The following is a 16,845-nucleotide window of genomic DNA, read 5'->3' on the forward strand; positions in this document are numbered from 1 at the left end:
TATAATATAAATTCAAATCGATCAAACAGCCATGCGATGTTAAGGATACTCGGAAAGAATAGATCAGGTCTAAGCATCTATCATTTAAACGCCCAAAGCCTCACACGAAAAATTGAAGAATTAGATACCTCTTTATCAATTCAAGCATCGATGTTATATGTGTGTCTGAAACTTGGTTTGTCCCAAATTTATGTGATGTCTTAGTTGAATGTGATGGCTATAATTTGCATCGCTCTGACCGTGATAGTCACGGGGGTGGGGTTGCAATATATGTGAGTAAAAAGTTAAGTTCCACGTTTGTTTGTAAACATCCGACTAGCAGTGTAATTGAATACTTGTTTGTAGAAGTTAGATGTCGAAGAAATGCCGATAAACTGCTAATTGGGTGTATATACCGACCAAATTGCCGGATTAACTATGAGCAGTTTTTAAATATTTTCCCAAACGTGTCATTAAATTATTCAGACGTAATTATAACAGGAGATTTTAATGGCGACATTATAAGGGAGTCCCACCTTGCAGAAAACATGAAATCGCTGGGCATGAAGTTAGTAAATTCCGTATCCCCAACACATTTTACCAAAACTCGCAACTCGCTCCTAGACCTATTTTTTGTGTCTGACACAGACAGAATAGCTAAATATGACTAACTTATTGTCCCGTCCTTTTCAAAACATGACTTAATATTCTTGACTTATGCACTTGACCTACAATATTTTGACCATGCAATAGCTTTTAGGGATTTTAGAGGTATCAATTACGACCATTTGGACTTAGCCTTTAACTTGTGCAATTGGAATAACATATATTCCCTTTCCGAAGTTGACGAACAAGTTAACCTATTACAACACAATATTTGTTATTTATATAACTGTCTTGTTCCTGTCCGTCAAAAAGTTATTCGTCCTTTTGAAAAACCATGGATCCATAAAAACATAAAAGACACAATACTACAGCGTGAAGAAGCGTACAATAAATGGAAGAGATACAGGACACCTCAAGCCTACGCGGTGTTTAAGGCATTGCGACAAAAAGTGACCAAACTTTCTCAAGCCGCCAAGAAAAATTTCTATTCCCGTAAATTCAATAATGCTACTACTCAGACATGGAAAATAATCAAAAACCTTGGAATATGCAAATCCAAACCACGAGCTGAGCAAGAAATAGATGTTAATGATCTTAATAAAAGGTTCTTAAACTGCACAGTACCTGAAATCTCTGAAAATAAGAACCTGAACCCACAATTTGTACCTGGAATAGGCTGTGATATTAGGTTTAGGTTTATGTGTGTTAACCAGTGTGACGTCCTACAAAGTATACTTAGAATTAAGAGTGACGCTACTGGGCTCGACAACATAAACCCAAAGTTTACAAAAATATTGCTGCCAAAAATACTCCCATACATAACGCATACTTTCAATAGTGCATTGACAGCCTCCAAATTCCCGGATTGTTGGAAAACGGCTAAAATAATTCCAATTCCAAAATCAAACAATGATTATAGGCCCATCTCCATTTTACCCTATCTTTCAAAAGTCTTTGAGAATTTAATGGCTGATCAGATTAATAAGTTTATGTCTGACAATGCAATGCTAAACAATTGTCAGTCAGGTTTTAGGAAAAACAGAAGCTGCACCTCAGCTATTTTAAAAATTGCAGATGATCTAAGGGTACAAATAGACGACAATAATATTACACTCTTAGTTTTACTGGACTATAGTAAAGCCTTCGATACTGTAAACCATAATGTCCTTTGTGCCAAGTTATGTAACATGTTCATGTTTTCTAAAGCTTCTGTCAAACTTGTGTCTTCGTACCTACAAAATCGTCGTCAATCCGTTGTACTGTCTAGCATCTCTTCTACGTTTGAAAATGTGAATCGTGGTGTACCCCAAGGTCTGTTCTTGGTCCCTTATTGTTTTCCTTATATGTTAATGACCTTCCAAATGTATGTGAGTCGTCCATTAAACAGAATAAATGAGTGTATAGATGTTTGTAACAGGGATTTTGCACGTGTAAATTAGTGGGCCGGCAACAATGGACTTGGGATCAACCCATTAAAATCTAAATGTCTTATCATAAGTAAAAGAAAAATAGCTCTTAATAATTTATAGCCTCTGAGCATAAATAACGCGCCACTTGAATATGTTGAAACAGCCATAAACTTAGGTTTCACTTTCAACAGGGCCCTTACCTTGAATGATCATATTGCAAAGGCTGTGGGAAAAACATATGGCATAATAAGAACATTATCTGTAACCGAAAATGGCCTGCCCACTCATATACGTTTAATGATAGCCAAAACATGTATTGCTCCAGTGCTTTTCAAATTGTGACACGATCAGCCAAAAAAAAGGGTGGTATTCAATTGCATAGGAAGGTACATATTTAACCTACCACCAAGAAATCATGTCTCGGAATTTTCACAAAAAATATTTGTCTCCATAAAATTATTTTCGAAAAAGAACCTTCGTATCTATTTGAAAAACTCCAATTTACAGCCTCTAGAAGAGCAAACGACCTAACTTGCATAAGACCTAGATCATTGACAGCCGAGAGACAATTTTTAATAAATGCTATTCGATCATGGAATCAGCTCCCCAGCCATATAAAGAATATAAGCAGTGCTATGCAATTCAAAACAAAGCTACTCTCACACCTTAAAATCACTATTAGGTAAATTAAAGTAAAATTAGAAAGCGACTTAGGTTAGTTTTTCTTTTATATATAAAATTAGTTTTAAGTCATATAATAAGTAAATATTTGCACCTATCTGTGACTAGCGCATTAATTTATAAGTTCCAAACTTGTAGCGTTAGGATGACACGTAATAATAAAATACAAATACAAATACAACATTCCACGCAACCTATAAGATCTAATAAACCATTTAACAGCATCCAAGAACTGCTATACAATAAGAGAAGGCTTCGTCGAGAGTGGCGAGCCCATAGATCCCCGGCCTCCAAGGAGCGCCTAAAAATAGCCAACTGCATGCTCCGCAAAGCACTAGAAGCTGAGGAAAATAGAGATGAACTATCCTTTATGAAGCAACTCTCACCAAATAGCAAAAGATATCCACTGTGGAAAGCTAAGTCAGGCATATGTCCACCAATAGAAAGTGAATCACCGCAGCAACGAAGAGAGGGCGAATACATTTGCCCTCCATTTAGAAAATGTCTTCAAACCACTTCCAGCAACGAATAGCTTTGAGCTGCCAATAATCTCTAATCCTGAAGCTAGCCCGAAAATTATATTCCATCCAGAAGAAGTTACAAGAATTATACAGTCCCAAGACAAAAAGAAAGCGCCGGGTCACGATCTCACCACCCCAAAAATTATTGTAGAACTGCCAAACTATGCAATACATCTTCTAACCATAATATTTAACAGCATGATGAATTTGGGATATTATCCTCAACAATGGAGGAAGTCTGTCATCATAATGATCCATAAAGCCGGAAAGGACAAGTCCCAGCCATCGTCATATAGGCCAATCAGCCTTCTGCCGTGCCTATCAAAGATATTTGAAAAGCTGCTCCTCAGTCCCATCAAGCAATACTTACAAGCCCACAATGCAATACCAATGCACCAATTCGGATTTCGTGAAAAACACGGAACTATTGAACCGGATAACCTCCGAGATAGGAAATGCATTTGAAAGGCGAGAATATTGCTCCGCTGTCTTTCTGGATGTCGCACAGCCGCCTTCGGCTGGTCGCGTATGGCTGGTCGGTTTAATTCATAAAATCAGATTAATACTTCCACAAAGCACCCATACAATTTTGGAGTCCTACCTACAGAAAAAAAGGTTTGCAGTGCGATGCAAAGATTTCCTCTCTCATTATCATCCAATAAAAGCTGGAGTACCCCAAGGAAGTGTGCTTGGGCCGACATTGTATATTATTTATACTGCCGACCTCCCGACATCCACTCTTACAACAACCTCAACCTTCGCTGATGATACTGCCATCCTAAGTCGGTCTAAATGTCCTCTTAGAGCAACGCAACACCTAGCAGGTCACCTCGTGCTTCTAGAACAATGGCTAGCAGACTGTCGCATAAACGTTAACGAACAAAAATGTAAACATGTTACTTTTACCCTAAACAGGCAAACCTGAACAACATTATTATGCCACAAACAACTGAAGTAACATATCTAGGAGTCAGCCTGGATAGACGACTCACTTGGCGCAAACATATCGAAGCTAAGAGAAATCATTTAAAATTTAAAGCCAGCAATGTACATTGGCTAATTAACGCCCGCTTGCCACTAAAATTAGAGTACAAAATACTTTTGTATAATGCAGTCCTAAATCCAATTTGGACATATGGGTCCGAGCCATGGAGAAACGCATGTGCCAGCAACTTAGAAATAATCCAGAGAGCTCAATCAAAGAATTTCGGCCCTGTTCTAGTTTTCACTTCCGAAAGATTCACACGGAATCGAATTTCTCAGACCTATCCAGGACTCACTTCCGAAAGAATTGCAAGGATTTAAATATCCATCGTTGTTACTCTGTTCACTTCCGAAAAATTCACATGGAAACTTTCCGCCAAGCATTTGACAGGAGGACTTAAATCCGCTAGCATGAAATCAAATTCACTTCCGAGTGAAAACTGGAACAGGCCGGATTGAGAACTATAACAGGAGGACCGTGGTATATACGGAATGAAAATATTCATAAAAGGCTTAGTTAAAGACGAACTCGATCTCTAATCTGGACCACAAGCTATACACGACTCCGGCGAAGAGACCTCCGCACCCAGCAGCAATGGTTAGGGCCGTTATTCTAAATATTTAATTTGTAATTAATTAATATATATAAACTAGATTAAGATTTGCAAACTTGTCGTTAGTCTCTAAGAGAGAAGATTCGATAAATAAAATACCGTTAAAAAAAATATATATTTAAAATACCGTGCAACGGCGACAACAACAAAATATGTAACAATATATACAGGAGTGGTCAGAAGTATTGCCAAATTTCCTATGAGTAAGTAGGAGAGAGTGGGGTAATTTCGTCACTAACGCAATTATGTCACCTGCAATATCTCGGAATCCATAAGTCTTAAAAATATATAATTTTTTTGTTTTAGTCCTTCAAGACGGCATGACATAACCAATGCTTTTTTTTGCACGGAAGGCCAAGATAATTAAGCTATAATATTAAATGTATTTTAATAGTTCAAAAGCTACATTTAGATCTCGACGAAATTTTTTCTGTATGGCACAATTGAAAAGGGATAAGATACATGTTTTTTTATATAATACACAGTGCTATAATGTGCATTTCAGCGTTAGTGATTTTTAACTTCGCGCTTAATTTCGGAAGAAAAAAAATTATTTCTAAAAAAGTACAGTGTGGGGAAATTTCACCACCCTATGCTTAGGGTAAATTCGCACCTATTTTAAATACATACTTTTTTTATTTAACGAGCTGGCTAACGAACAGACTACCGGCAGCAGCAACAAATATAGGACGTCAACAAAAATGGTACGCTTGATCAGTGTAGCATATTTACAGGCGTAAAATTCCCTACATTTTTCAGGTGACGAAATTGCCCCACTGGTGTGGCGATTTTACCCCCCTATGTGGTGGGATTGCCCCAGTATATTGGTTTTACTTTTTAATCTCTAATCTAATGAAATTTGGTCAGTAGCAAATTCCACCCAGAACGGATTGACCTAAAAATCTAGAAAAATCAAATTAATTCGGAAATAATTAAGCGCAGAGTGTGACCCCAAAAAGGATTTTTTTTTTTAATTTTTTCTTTTGCCATTTCTCTGTTATAAATGTTGTTAAAATGGTTTAAAAATGTGATGTTCATAATCTTATGGCATACCCGCAAATAACTGCATTTAAATTTCTTGAAGATTCAGCATCCTTAACCAAGTCCCCAATATTTTCAAATTTGGCTAACCTGATGTGACGTCACGCGTCCCCATATGTTTGTATGTATGTTCTGCTGGCGCATGTATGTATGTATGTATGTCCTGCTGCAAGGGAAAAATGAAAATACCACAGCCAACATATTTAAAACGAAACTACCACACTCATAATAGGTTTAAAATGCGCTGTTAAAAAATCGATTATATCGCAAATCTTTTCTTCTGCGTCTTTTTCTTAAGTAAACGTTAAATTTTAAAATATCGGTAGACCTTACAGAAATCCCATTAACCTGAATTTTACAGTAGAAGTTTTCCTTAAAATTGCCTTTGTTTTTATACCCGTTACTCGTAGAGTAAAAGGCTATATTGTATTCGTGCAAAAGTATGTAACAGCTAGAAGGAAGCGTTTCCGACCCCATAAAGTATATATCAGTGGCGGATCTAAGATTTTGTTGTGGGGGGTGATATCAGAAAAAATTTGTTGTTGCATACTTTTTGAATACCAAAATTACTTTCATTTTTCAGCCGAGTGTAAAAGTAATCCGCGCATGGTATATATATTCTTGATCAGGGTCACTAGCCGAGTCGATCTAGTCATATCCGTCTGTCTGTCTGTCCGTAAGAACGCTGAGATCTCGGAAACTACAAAAGCTAGAAGGTTAAGATTTTCCACACATATTTTTGGGCCTCCTACGCAGCGCAAATTTATTTCAGACGAGCGCCACGTCCCCTCTAACGCCCACCATCGCCCTCTAATGATTTTAAAATGTGTCCTGCGCCCACATCTTTAAAGTTTTCCGAGAAGTATCAATGCAATTTTGTTGTGTATGGTTATACCTATCGAAATGTAGAAGACATTTTTCAAATCGGACCATTCATTAAAAAGTTATACGCAATCAAAATATCTATAAATATGTGAGACGAGGCGTTTTCCTCGACTCGGTTTTATTAATATATCAGATTAAACTTAAATTCAAACACGTCAATTAAATTCTGCTGCTGCTTCTCCTGCTTACTGTCGTCTCTCTTGCTGCTTTTTTCTTCCTTTTTTACTGCCTCTCATCGCTTCTTCCCTTGGTAATTTTTCTGCTTCTGCTGGTATTTTCTGCTGTTAGGTATAATGCCCTCTTCTGTTGTGGTCTCCTTAAACTACCCTTCAGTACCAGATGTCACTTTTCCCTCAGTAATCACCAAAGGAAAACCCGAGGACAGGTCATCTGTACTCGAGGACGCACCGAGGACGCCACATAGAGAAAATTGTATGGGAGTTCCGCTTTTTCCTCTAGTACAACAACAAATTATAAGACAAGGAAAGAGAGCGCAATATATAAATACCGACTGCTCTGCTGACGTCGACAGCGTCCGAGCGTTTGGCCTAAGGAATTGTCCCCGATATGGGACGCCATTACTGAAGGGTATAAACCAATCTTACATATATCTATCTCCCTCGCACTCCCTTTAGCTGAGCTACGATTATAGTCGGGACACCAACCCGAGTACAGCGTTCGCACTCCCTTTATCTGAGTGACGGGTATTAAATAGTCGGGACACCAACCCGACTATAGCGTTCTCTCTTGTTTAAAATGCAAAAGCCCGATCAGCAAACTCTTTATTAGTTTTCAAATGTTGAGTTATCGACAAACTTTGGATTTGTAAAAAGCAAAAACAAACAATGATTTGCTCTGCTATGTACACACACACGCACAAAATAAATATATCCAAAAAATGCGTTATTACCCAGCGGGAATGTGAGAAGTTGGTTTTTGTGTTCTTGAAATCCTGTTCCTTTTTGCAGGCGGCGGTGTAGGGATAGATAATTTCTGAGCGCTAAATGAGGGTGGGTTTCTGAGTAGCATCAATATCAGGCCATTTATGCGCTGTGTGATTTCTGTGGCACTACGATTATAATATTTTTTAACAAAAAAATCACCAACTTATAATATTCAAAAATCCTATGATTTTCACCAAAACCAAAAGACTTGTTTCTCACATTTAGTTTTAATTTTTAGTAATTTTAAAAGTCGTAGAAAAAATATTAATAATTGTTAATCAAAAAAATTAAACTATATAACATTATTATCATAATGTCTATAATGATAATATTAATTTATTTTACTCAACATTTTTCAAATAATAATAAGGATGAATGTGGGATTCAACCAAATTATAGAGAAAAGCCACGGTAAGACGATTAAAATATTTGATCACAATTATCAAGGAATTACATTAAATTACAAAGAAAACTATTGTTGTTTTTTACATTTTTAAACATTTTTTGTGAAATAAAATAATTTGATCGTCAGATCGTGGCCTAAGCCATTTTTAAGTGTTGTTAAAAAATAAAAATTCGTGTTGGTAGTATTAATAACACGAAAAATGCCTAATATACCTATAATATACGTAACCTTTAATGATTACGGTCCCTGAAAAGTATTGTTTAAATATTTATTCGGCGCCAAAGTGTGACCCAACTTTACAACGAAATTTACCCCACACTTATCTGCATTTTGTATGGTATTATCAAGAATATAATGCAGGGTCACATCATTTTTAAATTTGTTGGAAAAAGTGAAAAAAAGTGAAAATAGTTAATTTTAATCTAAAAAACAATAAAAAGGTGAGTGATAAAATGAATTTTGTCTTTTTATAACTTTTATTTCAGCGTTACAAAGGTTAGTATCACAGATGTTTTCGCCATTAATAAATATACGACTCCGGATGCTATCTTCAACACAAATTCTGCATTTCAGTGACACTTGAAATGTTTTTAATCTTTACCAGTGGTAAATGGTGTGAGGTGTTCATTAAATGGTTGTATAAATAGTACTTCAGTACTAACTTAGTTGTTTAACTTAATCAAAATATTACATTTATTTCAGCCAGGCCGACTGAGACTTCTTGGGACCAGAAGTGTTGCGCCTGCGTTTGTCACATTTTATTTTTTCTTCTCATAGTTTTTGATATAGATACCCGACATAAAACAACTGAACAGAGGGTAAATGATCGGCCATGGCAAACCAGGCATAATTTCTGGAGAGATCCTTTAATTTTGTGCGGAGACCTAATAATGGTAATTACTCTTATTATTATTCCTGGTCTTACATTCATATCTAAATTATGTTTGATATTTTCAGAAGACAGACAAGAAATGGATATCTAAGTACTGCATTCGGCCAAGCAAAACCCGGGAATGCTTCGATTGTAAATATTATTAATAAATACACAAACAAATATTACAAAAAACATGATTTTTATTGTGGAAAATCAGATACTGCACAGCAGTGCAAAACCAAAACTGCGAGGTTCTGGAAAAACCAAAACTGGGAGGGTGTAGAAAAACAGATATTGCAAGTGGAGGAAAACCATAACTGGTTACGTGTGGAAAATCTATAATGCGGGAAGTCGAAAAACCAGTGGATTTTGTCCTGCATTCTTCTGCCAGAGATCCAGATAGAAACCTCATTTCCCCCTTACTTTTTGTGTCACCCCCGTGTATTTTGAAACCAGAGATGGAAGAAATGTAAGGGGTGAATGAGGTTTAGTCCCTTCCGCTTCTATGGAGAAACCTCTTGAAAATATGTTATTTTCCAGAGGAATTTTCCCGGTGGGTATGCGTGTATACGTTTGTGTGTGGGCATTGCAGCTGACTAAGGAATTGAGATTCGATCAAATTCAAATTCAAGATAAGACCGATATCCTTTTGCTAAAAGAATATTTCATTTACATTTCCACAACATATTTACATAAGACATTTTGTAACCGATTTTTGTGATCTAAAATTCAAATCGCATTGATTATATTAAAATAACATTAAATATTCAAACCAATTGATTCTCTTGCTCTTTATTACACGTGCCTCATATTGCTTAAACAAATTCAAATGTTTAAACAATTAAACACGGCTTTCCCGCCCACCTACCTTCCTTATTATTAATATAATTCTTATCAAGGTGAAAAATTAATGTGAAAACAAAAATACTGAAACAAAATATCAATGGTAACATGCAGTAATATGGAATTGCCTTTCTTGATGTCTTTTCTTAAATTAGTCAAATATATAAAGCAAAACATTGCTTCGCGTAAATATTGGTTTCCCTTATAAGAGTTGTCTACAATGGATACCTTCTAGAAGCCCCTATATTAGCTAAATCGCAAAGAGTATTTGGTTTTTATTTACCTTTTCGTTACCTAATCAAAAATAATTCCTCTAACTTCATAAATCTTAACCAAAATAATCATATTGGTTTTTGGTGAGATATCTTTTAGAGAAAGAGGTATGTTTAAGCAATGTTTTGGTGAATTTTTTTAAGAAAACAAGCTTATTTTCTAGACTTACACGCTAATCGATTTGAAATTTAATTACATGCTCAATCCAGTATGACAGTCTATATTTCAACAATATGTTTTGGACAAAGTACTAATGTTGTGAAGAAAATTAGTGTAAGGATTTGTTTCGAAAAAATAATTTGTTTCTGTTCTGTGCAGCTGATAACTTACGCAAACAATAAGAATTTTAGAAATTTTTTCGCAATTTTCTTTTATATATTTTAAGTAGCCTGCATAGGACAATATACTGTTGTTTTTGCGAAAAAAAAGAAAAAAGTTATGATAAAATCGTTTCTCGGCTATAGGCTAAAAATAAGGAATTTGTAAATTTAAAATAAGTAGCAAACATAAAGGTATGCATTATTTTCAGTTTTAATTTCCGCAGGCGAAGCTGCGGGCTACAGACCCTGCTAGTTTTTTATAAATTACCAAGTTAATTAAGCAAAAGGGGATTTTCACATTTTAAAACTTGGTGCTAACCGCATTCAACAATAAAAATAGAAATATGATAACGTGTCTCAAGATGGACAAAAAAAAGCTTTGAAAAAATGCTGACGAAATTGCCCCACTCTCCCCTACGTGTAAAATCTGCAAATACTTTTGACCACCCCTGTATATAGGAACAACAAAATCGAAACTAAAAACTAGACTAGCACACACTAGACACCATACAAACGCGCAAAAAAAACACTCATATCCCACTAATCACTCTCCGAAGTTCGAGTATCTTAACACAAGAACAACACTTTGCCAAACAATTCACCATAGAAATGCTACATATTATAAACACACCTACAGACATACGGATGAACTACAAAACGGACACTGACAATTGCGCTCATTTATATAGACATTTACTAGGGAAAGAAAAATTAGTTAACAACTCCACGTCACCGGACGTAGACGGGTAAATTAAATGTATGTTAAATGTAAATTCTTTTTGTTTGTTAAGAATATTAAATTCGTTGTTGTCCTTTTATAGCGTCTTCCCGTGAGAAACGGTTGGGATTTTTGACAAATGTGAAATTCGTGTTCCCATAGAGTTTCCATCCACATCCACATCCAATACCAGCTGACTTGAAGAGCAGTGGCTCAACTCTACATAAACGAAATTTCGTTCTCCTAATCTTATTGTAAAATAATACAATAAATAGCATAAGATAATAGTTCAAAACATATCTGAGCTTTTATAACAGATCCTATAACGATTATGCATACATATTGCTGACTGGGGGAGAGCCAGTACCCCATATTCCGCTCTTACTACGCCTCTGTCTAGCCAATATTAATATGGCAAATTTGTAAGCAAAGTCAAATGTGTGCTATTTTGGTAATTTATAGCAACTTTGGAACTTTATAGGAGTACATAGTACACGTTTAATTAATAGTAGTTATTATTTACGAAGTGCAGAACATACATATTCTGAGTCTTTGCTGCAAACATTGATGTTTTCGTACGCAGAATAGCTTACATTTTTGCCCACTCATAGCAACCTGTTTGCAAATGCTTTTCCGCTTATAACTAAGTATAAATTCTTCAACAATAGCCAAAAAACAATGAGCTTATGGGCCGTTCTTTTACAAACCAAACAGATTTGGCCAAACAAAAAATTTTTCATTTTTGATTTGCCTGAAACTTTTTTTACACGTTCTATTCGGAAAATAAGTAAACACGTGTATCAGGATTTACCGATAAAAAATTATTTTTTTAGTTAGAATTTTTTTAAGGTTGCCAAAAATCGTCAAATTTGAAAAAGTACCCTATCATTGAAAATCTGTGTCTCCGGTTATTTGAACCCGATTGACTTCATGTCTTTTGCATTAATTCCTCTAAAACCTCTTCTTTCAAAATAAAATTTCTAAAAATAAAAAGTTTTTAATTTCTTAAAAATAATAACATTGCCCCCACAAAAAAAAATAATTTTTTTTTATTTTAATACTTGCGCCATATTGTTAGTTACAATCGGTTTTTGTAAAAAGTTGGAGCCACTTTTAGTTTTTAAAATATCGAATTTGTTTTAACAAGGCCTCGGCTTTTTTCAATGAAAAAACGTCGCAGCATGTAGGTCTACTCTCTCACTCTTATCGGATTACTAGTCCTTTAACAATTGTTAATGATTAAAAGTTAAGTTTCAGGGATCGCACGTAAGAATTACTTTTTAAAAAAAAATTGACAAATAAGTCTTATTTTTCAATTTTTATTATAAAAGTTGACAAATAACTCTTATGCTTCAATTTTGTTGGTTTTTATAATAAAAATTGAAGCATAAGAGTTATTTGTCAACTTTTATAATAAAATAAAGATTGAATTGAAATAACTCTTGAACTGTGGGGTACATTGGTTTAAAATTTATATATGTATAATCTACGCTTTAATACCTTTCTGTTGATATGCCATATGTCCCCAACATATTTTTTATAATAATAATATTTTTTACATCATCAAAAATATTTTGGGGACATATGGCATATCAACAGAAAGGTATTAAAGCGTAGATTATATATATATAAATTTTAAACCAATGTACCCCACAGTTCAAGAGTTATTTCAATTCAATTTTTATTATAAAAGTTGACAAATATTTGTTGATTTTTATAATAAAAATTGAAGCATAAGAGTTATTTGTCAACTTTTATAATAAAAATTGAAAAATAAGACTTATTTGTCAATTTTTTTAAAAAAAGTAATTCTTACTTGCGATCCCTGTTAAGTTTTAAGTCTTTTGACAATTTCTGAATGACAAAAAGTAAAAAGTCATTTTTTAATCCATTAAAAACTTACAATTATTTACTTAACCGTCCATTTAATAAACAATAATTTCAAAATTTTTTTATTTATTATTTTTGTGTATTACGTAATTTATTAAATAGTTTTTTTTAATTTTTAAAAAAAATTTATTAAATTTTATAATTTTTTATATTTATTAAATACATTTTTTTAAAAAATTAAAAAAAGTATTGATTTCCTATATAAAATTATGCACATATCACAGCAGGCCTATATATTTCCCTTTCTAGAGAGTCTTTTAGAAACCGTTTTGGGCGTCGCGTCGCTCTCCAAATTGCTGTCAAAATTACCAAAAAATCATGAATTAAAAGCAGTCCAAATTTTAAGCTGGCGTGGAACCCGATATGTACAATGCAATTTTAGAAATGTATTGATTTTCTATATCAAATTTATGCACATATCACAGCAGGCCTATACATTTCCGTTTCTAGAGAAAACCCATTTTTCTGACTTTTATATCACAGTAGTCTTTTAGAAACCCTTTTAATGACTATTAACTTAAAAGGGTCTCACCGAGTGGTTAATGAAAGAACGATTGATTTGTTCGGTTCAGCCAAATGGTCGGTCCAAACCCGGCAAGCAAAACGAAAAAAGGGTTCCGCTCAGAGAGAGTCGAGAGTCAAACTGCCTTAGAAAAATCGGTTGACAGTTATTTGCAAGCTCTGGTTTTAGCTTTAGATGCTTTTACATCAAAGTGATATCCTAGACAATATTCTGCATGTCAAGTCCAATGCTGTAGGTCTCGATAATATGTGTCCAAAATTTGTTAAGCTTTTGCTCCCCTTAATGTTGCCCCATGTTACTATTACTTTTACACTGCTATTACTACGCCTTTATTTCCGACAATATGGAAAAATGCCAAAAATATTTCCAATTCTCAAGCTAATCAATGACTATAGGCCTATTTCAATATTATCTTTCCTATCAAAAGTCTTCGAAAACCTTATGTCCTCTCAGATTCACCCTTACTTAGCTAATAATACTTTACTAAATGAAAAACAATTTGGATTCCGTAAGAAAAGGAGTTCCCACCGGGAAAATTCCTCTGGAAAATAACATATTTTCAAGAGGTTTCTCCATACAAGCGGAAGGGACAAAACCTCATTCACCCCTTACATTTCTTCCATCTCTGGTTTCAAAATACACGGGGGTGACACAAAAAGTAAGGGGGAAATGAGGTTTCTATCTGGATCTCTGGCAGAAGAATGCAGGACAAAATTATGCCTGGTTTGCCATTGCCGATCATTTTCCCTCTGATCAGCTGTTTTCTGTCGGGTATCTATATCAAAAACTATGAGAAGAAAAAATAAAATATGACAAACGCATGCGAAACACTTCTGGTCCCAAGAAGTCTCAATCGGCCTGGCTGAAATAAATGTAATATTTTGATCAGTGCTGCCATTTTGTCCTCTTTCCGGACAGATCTGTCCTTTTTTTAACGGCTTTATCCGGAAAAAATTTCAAACATCCCCTATCCGGAAATCTATCCTTTTTTCAAAAAAAAGGTTTTGAGTGTTATTTTTGCTAGTCGAAAGTGTATAAACCTGTTTTTATTTGCTAAAATGCCTTTTTAACCATCATTCTTACAGTTCGGCACTTAAAAAATAATTCTTTTTACAAATTATCAAAGAGATGTAAAGAAGTCGATGGATTTTCTTTATAGTAGGGGAGTGTAGGGTAATTTGATGAGTAGGGTAATGTGACGAACTCGTCGAATCTCATATATGACGTCACGTCAAAAATTCCAAATAAATGTAGTCGTCTCCCCTTATCGTGTCGACAATGTATTTACAGTAATATTAATAAGAAGTCCCGTAATTTGTTCGTGAGGTAATTTTCGCTAAAAATGTGGTGCGCAAACTAGCAAACCCATTCAATTTACTTGTGTTTCAGCAGTGCCAGAGAAAAGATGAGTGGAAAATAAAATCAGGCGAATATATGCACGTATACATGAGATCTTTATCAACAGTTTTTGGTACCTCGCGTTTGTTTCTTTTGCACCGTTTGAGAGTGACACCGTTTGTGCTCCAAGTCTACCTTGTAGGGTATCGTGACGAACTTTTTATAGGGTATTGTGACGAACTTTTTTTATTCAAGAATTTTAACTGTTATCGTTGATTATTTATAAATAAAATATAATAATACCAGATAACATTTACTGCTGCAGTTTTATTGTTGTTTTTAATAGTGACGTCAGTTTAATTTAATTTTAAAAAAATTTGCACTTTGACCATTTTTTTGTTTTGTAAGTTTGGGTATTATCTTATTACTTCTTTCTTTTCCTTATCGAAAATAACCTTTCCGTAAATAATATAAAAAAAATGTATTTTTTTGTTTGTAAAAAGGATGGTTTACACCAAACGCTGTGGGATTTGGCTACGTTAAAATTTCGAATCCAAATTTTTTTAGAAATATGCTCAGTAAATGTAAGTAACTTTCTGCTTTTACACTTTTAAAAAATATTGATTTTTGGAGAAGTTACATTAAAGAACAAATCGTTCGTCACATTACCCTACAACTTTTGAAAGTGCAAAAAAAGAAGGGTTCACGCCAAACGCTGTGGGATTTAGCTGCATTGGAATTTCGAATTTCGAATTTTACAGGGATATGCTCAGTAGATGTAAGCAACTTTCTGCGTTTACACTTTTGAAAAATATTGATTTTTAGAAAAGTTACATTCAAAAAACGAATCGTTCGTCACCTTACCCTACACTCCCCTACGATTTTTTCTGTAGCAAAAAAAAGAGGAAATCACTTTAAAAATTTCTTGATTTTTACTCTCTGCTTTTTTGTCAGAAAAAAAATTCAGATTTGAACGACTCTTTTTCGGGTTTGACGCAGATATTTAATTTTTTTGTATTACGAATATAGTTACTTGAAATGCATTAATTATTATAATAACTTTAGATTATTACGTATACGCACAAAAATTGACCATGGTAAAATGATCAAACAAAGAAGGTTGTGAGTCGGGCGCAGTAGATCATTACATAATTAAATTTTATTTAAAATCCATTTATATTAAGTAAATATATAACCCATTGGTAAAAACAGAAAAATGTAGGCACATTTACTTTTGTCCTTTTTTTTGTCCTTTTCTTAAATTTTTTGTCCTTTTTTTCCTGTTTTTTGTGGCTTATCTGTCCCGTTTTTCAAGCTGAGTGATGGCAGCACTGATTTTGATTAAGTTAAATAACTAAGTTAGTACTGTAGTGCTATTTATACAACCATTTAATGAACACCTCACACCATTTACCACTGGTAAAGATTAAAAACATTTCAAGTGTCACTGAAATGCAGAATTTGTGTTGAAGATAGCATCCGGAGGCGTACATTTATTAATGGCGAAAATATCTGTGGTACCAACCTTTGTAACGCTGAAATAAAGATTATTAAAAGTCAATATTTATTCTATCAGTCCCCTTTTTATTGTTTTTATACCCTTGTAGAGGGTATTATAATTTCAGTCAGATGTTTGCAACGCAGTGAAGGAGAATTTTAATATTACTAAAGATAAGATAAATGTGAGAACAAGATTTTTGGTTTTGGTGTACATTATAGGATTTTTTAATATTATAAGTTGGTGATTTTTTTTGTTAAAAAAATTATAATCATAGTGCCATAAAAATCACACAGCGCATAAGTGGCCTGATAGTGATGCTACTCAGAAACCCACCCCCATTTAACTCTCAAAATTATCTATCCCTACACCGCCGCCTGCAAAAAGGAACAGGATTTCAAGAACACAAAAACCAACTTCTCACTTTCCCGCTGGGTATGTCTAACCAAACTTTTCCTCCTTCCTACATATACATACTAGCAGGGTCTGTAGCCCGCA

At 34.3% G+C, this 16,845-nt stretch overlaps 1 protein-coding gene and 1 long non-coding RNA gene across 8 annotated transcripts in view; one reads left to right on the plus strand and one right to left on the minus strand.

The window, feature by feature from the left end:
* LOC138912343 (kelch-like protein 10) overlaps nt 1-16,845 on the minus strand; it is a 250,872-nt gene that overhangs the window by 193,632 nt on the left and 40,395 nt on the right. The gene's annotated exons all lie outside the window — the stretch shown is intronic.
* LOC138912489 (uncharacterized) lies at nt 8,431-9,136 on the plus strand. 7 transcript variants are annotated; one of them, XR_011418043.1, is made up of 4 exons: nt 8,469-8,510; nt 8,644-8,704; nt 8,773-8,963; nt 9,028-9,136. It is a non-coding gene; the product is annotated as an uncharacterized lncRNA (long non-coding RNA). The 7 variants fall into 7 exon arrangements; XR_011418046.1 differs by having other exon boundaries at nt 8,496-8,510; nt 8,777-8,963; XR_011418040.1 differs by lacking the exon at nt 8,644-8,704 and having other exon boundaries at nt 8,431-8,510.

This window comes from Drosophila takahashii, chromosome 2R (assembly GCF_030179915.1).
Source record: "Drosophila takahashii strain IR98-3 E-12201 chromosome 2R, DtakHiC1v2, whole genome shotgun sequence".
NCBI classification, from domain to species: Eukaryota; Metazoa; Arthropoda; class Insecta; order Diptera; family Drosophilidae; genus Drosophila; species Drosophila takahashii.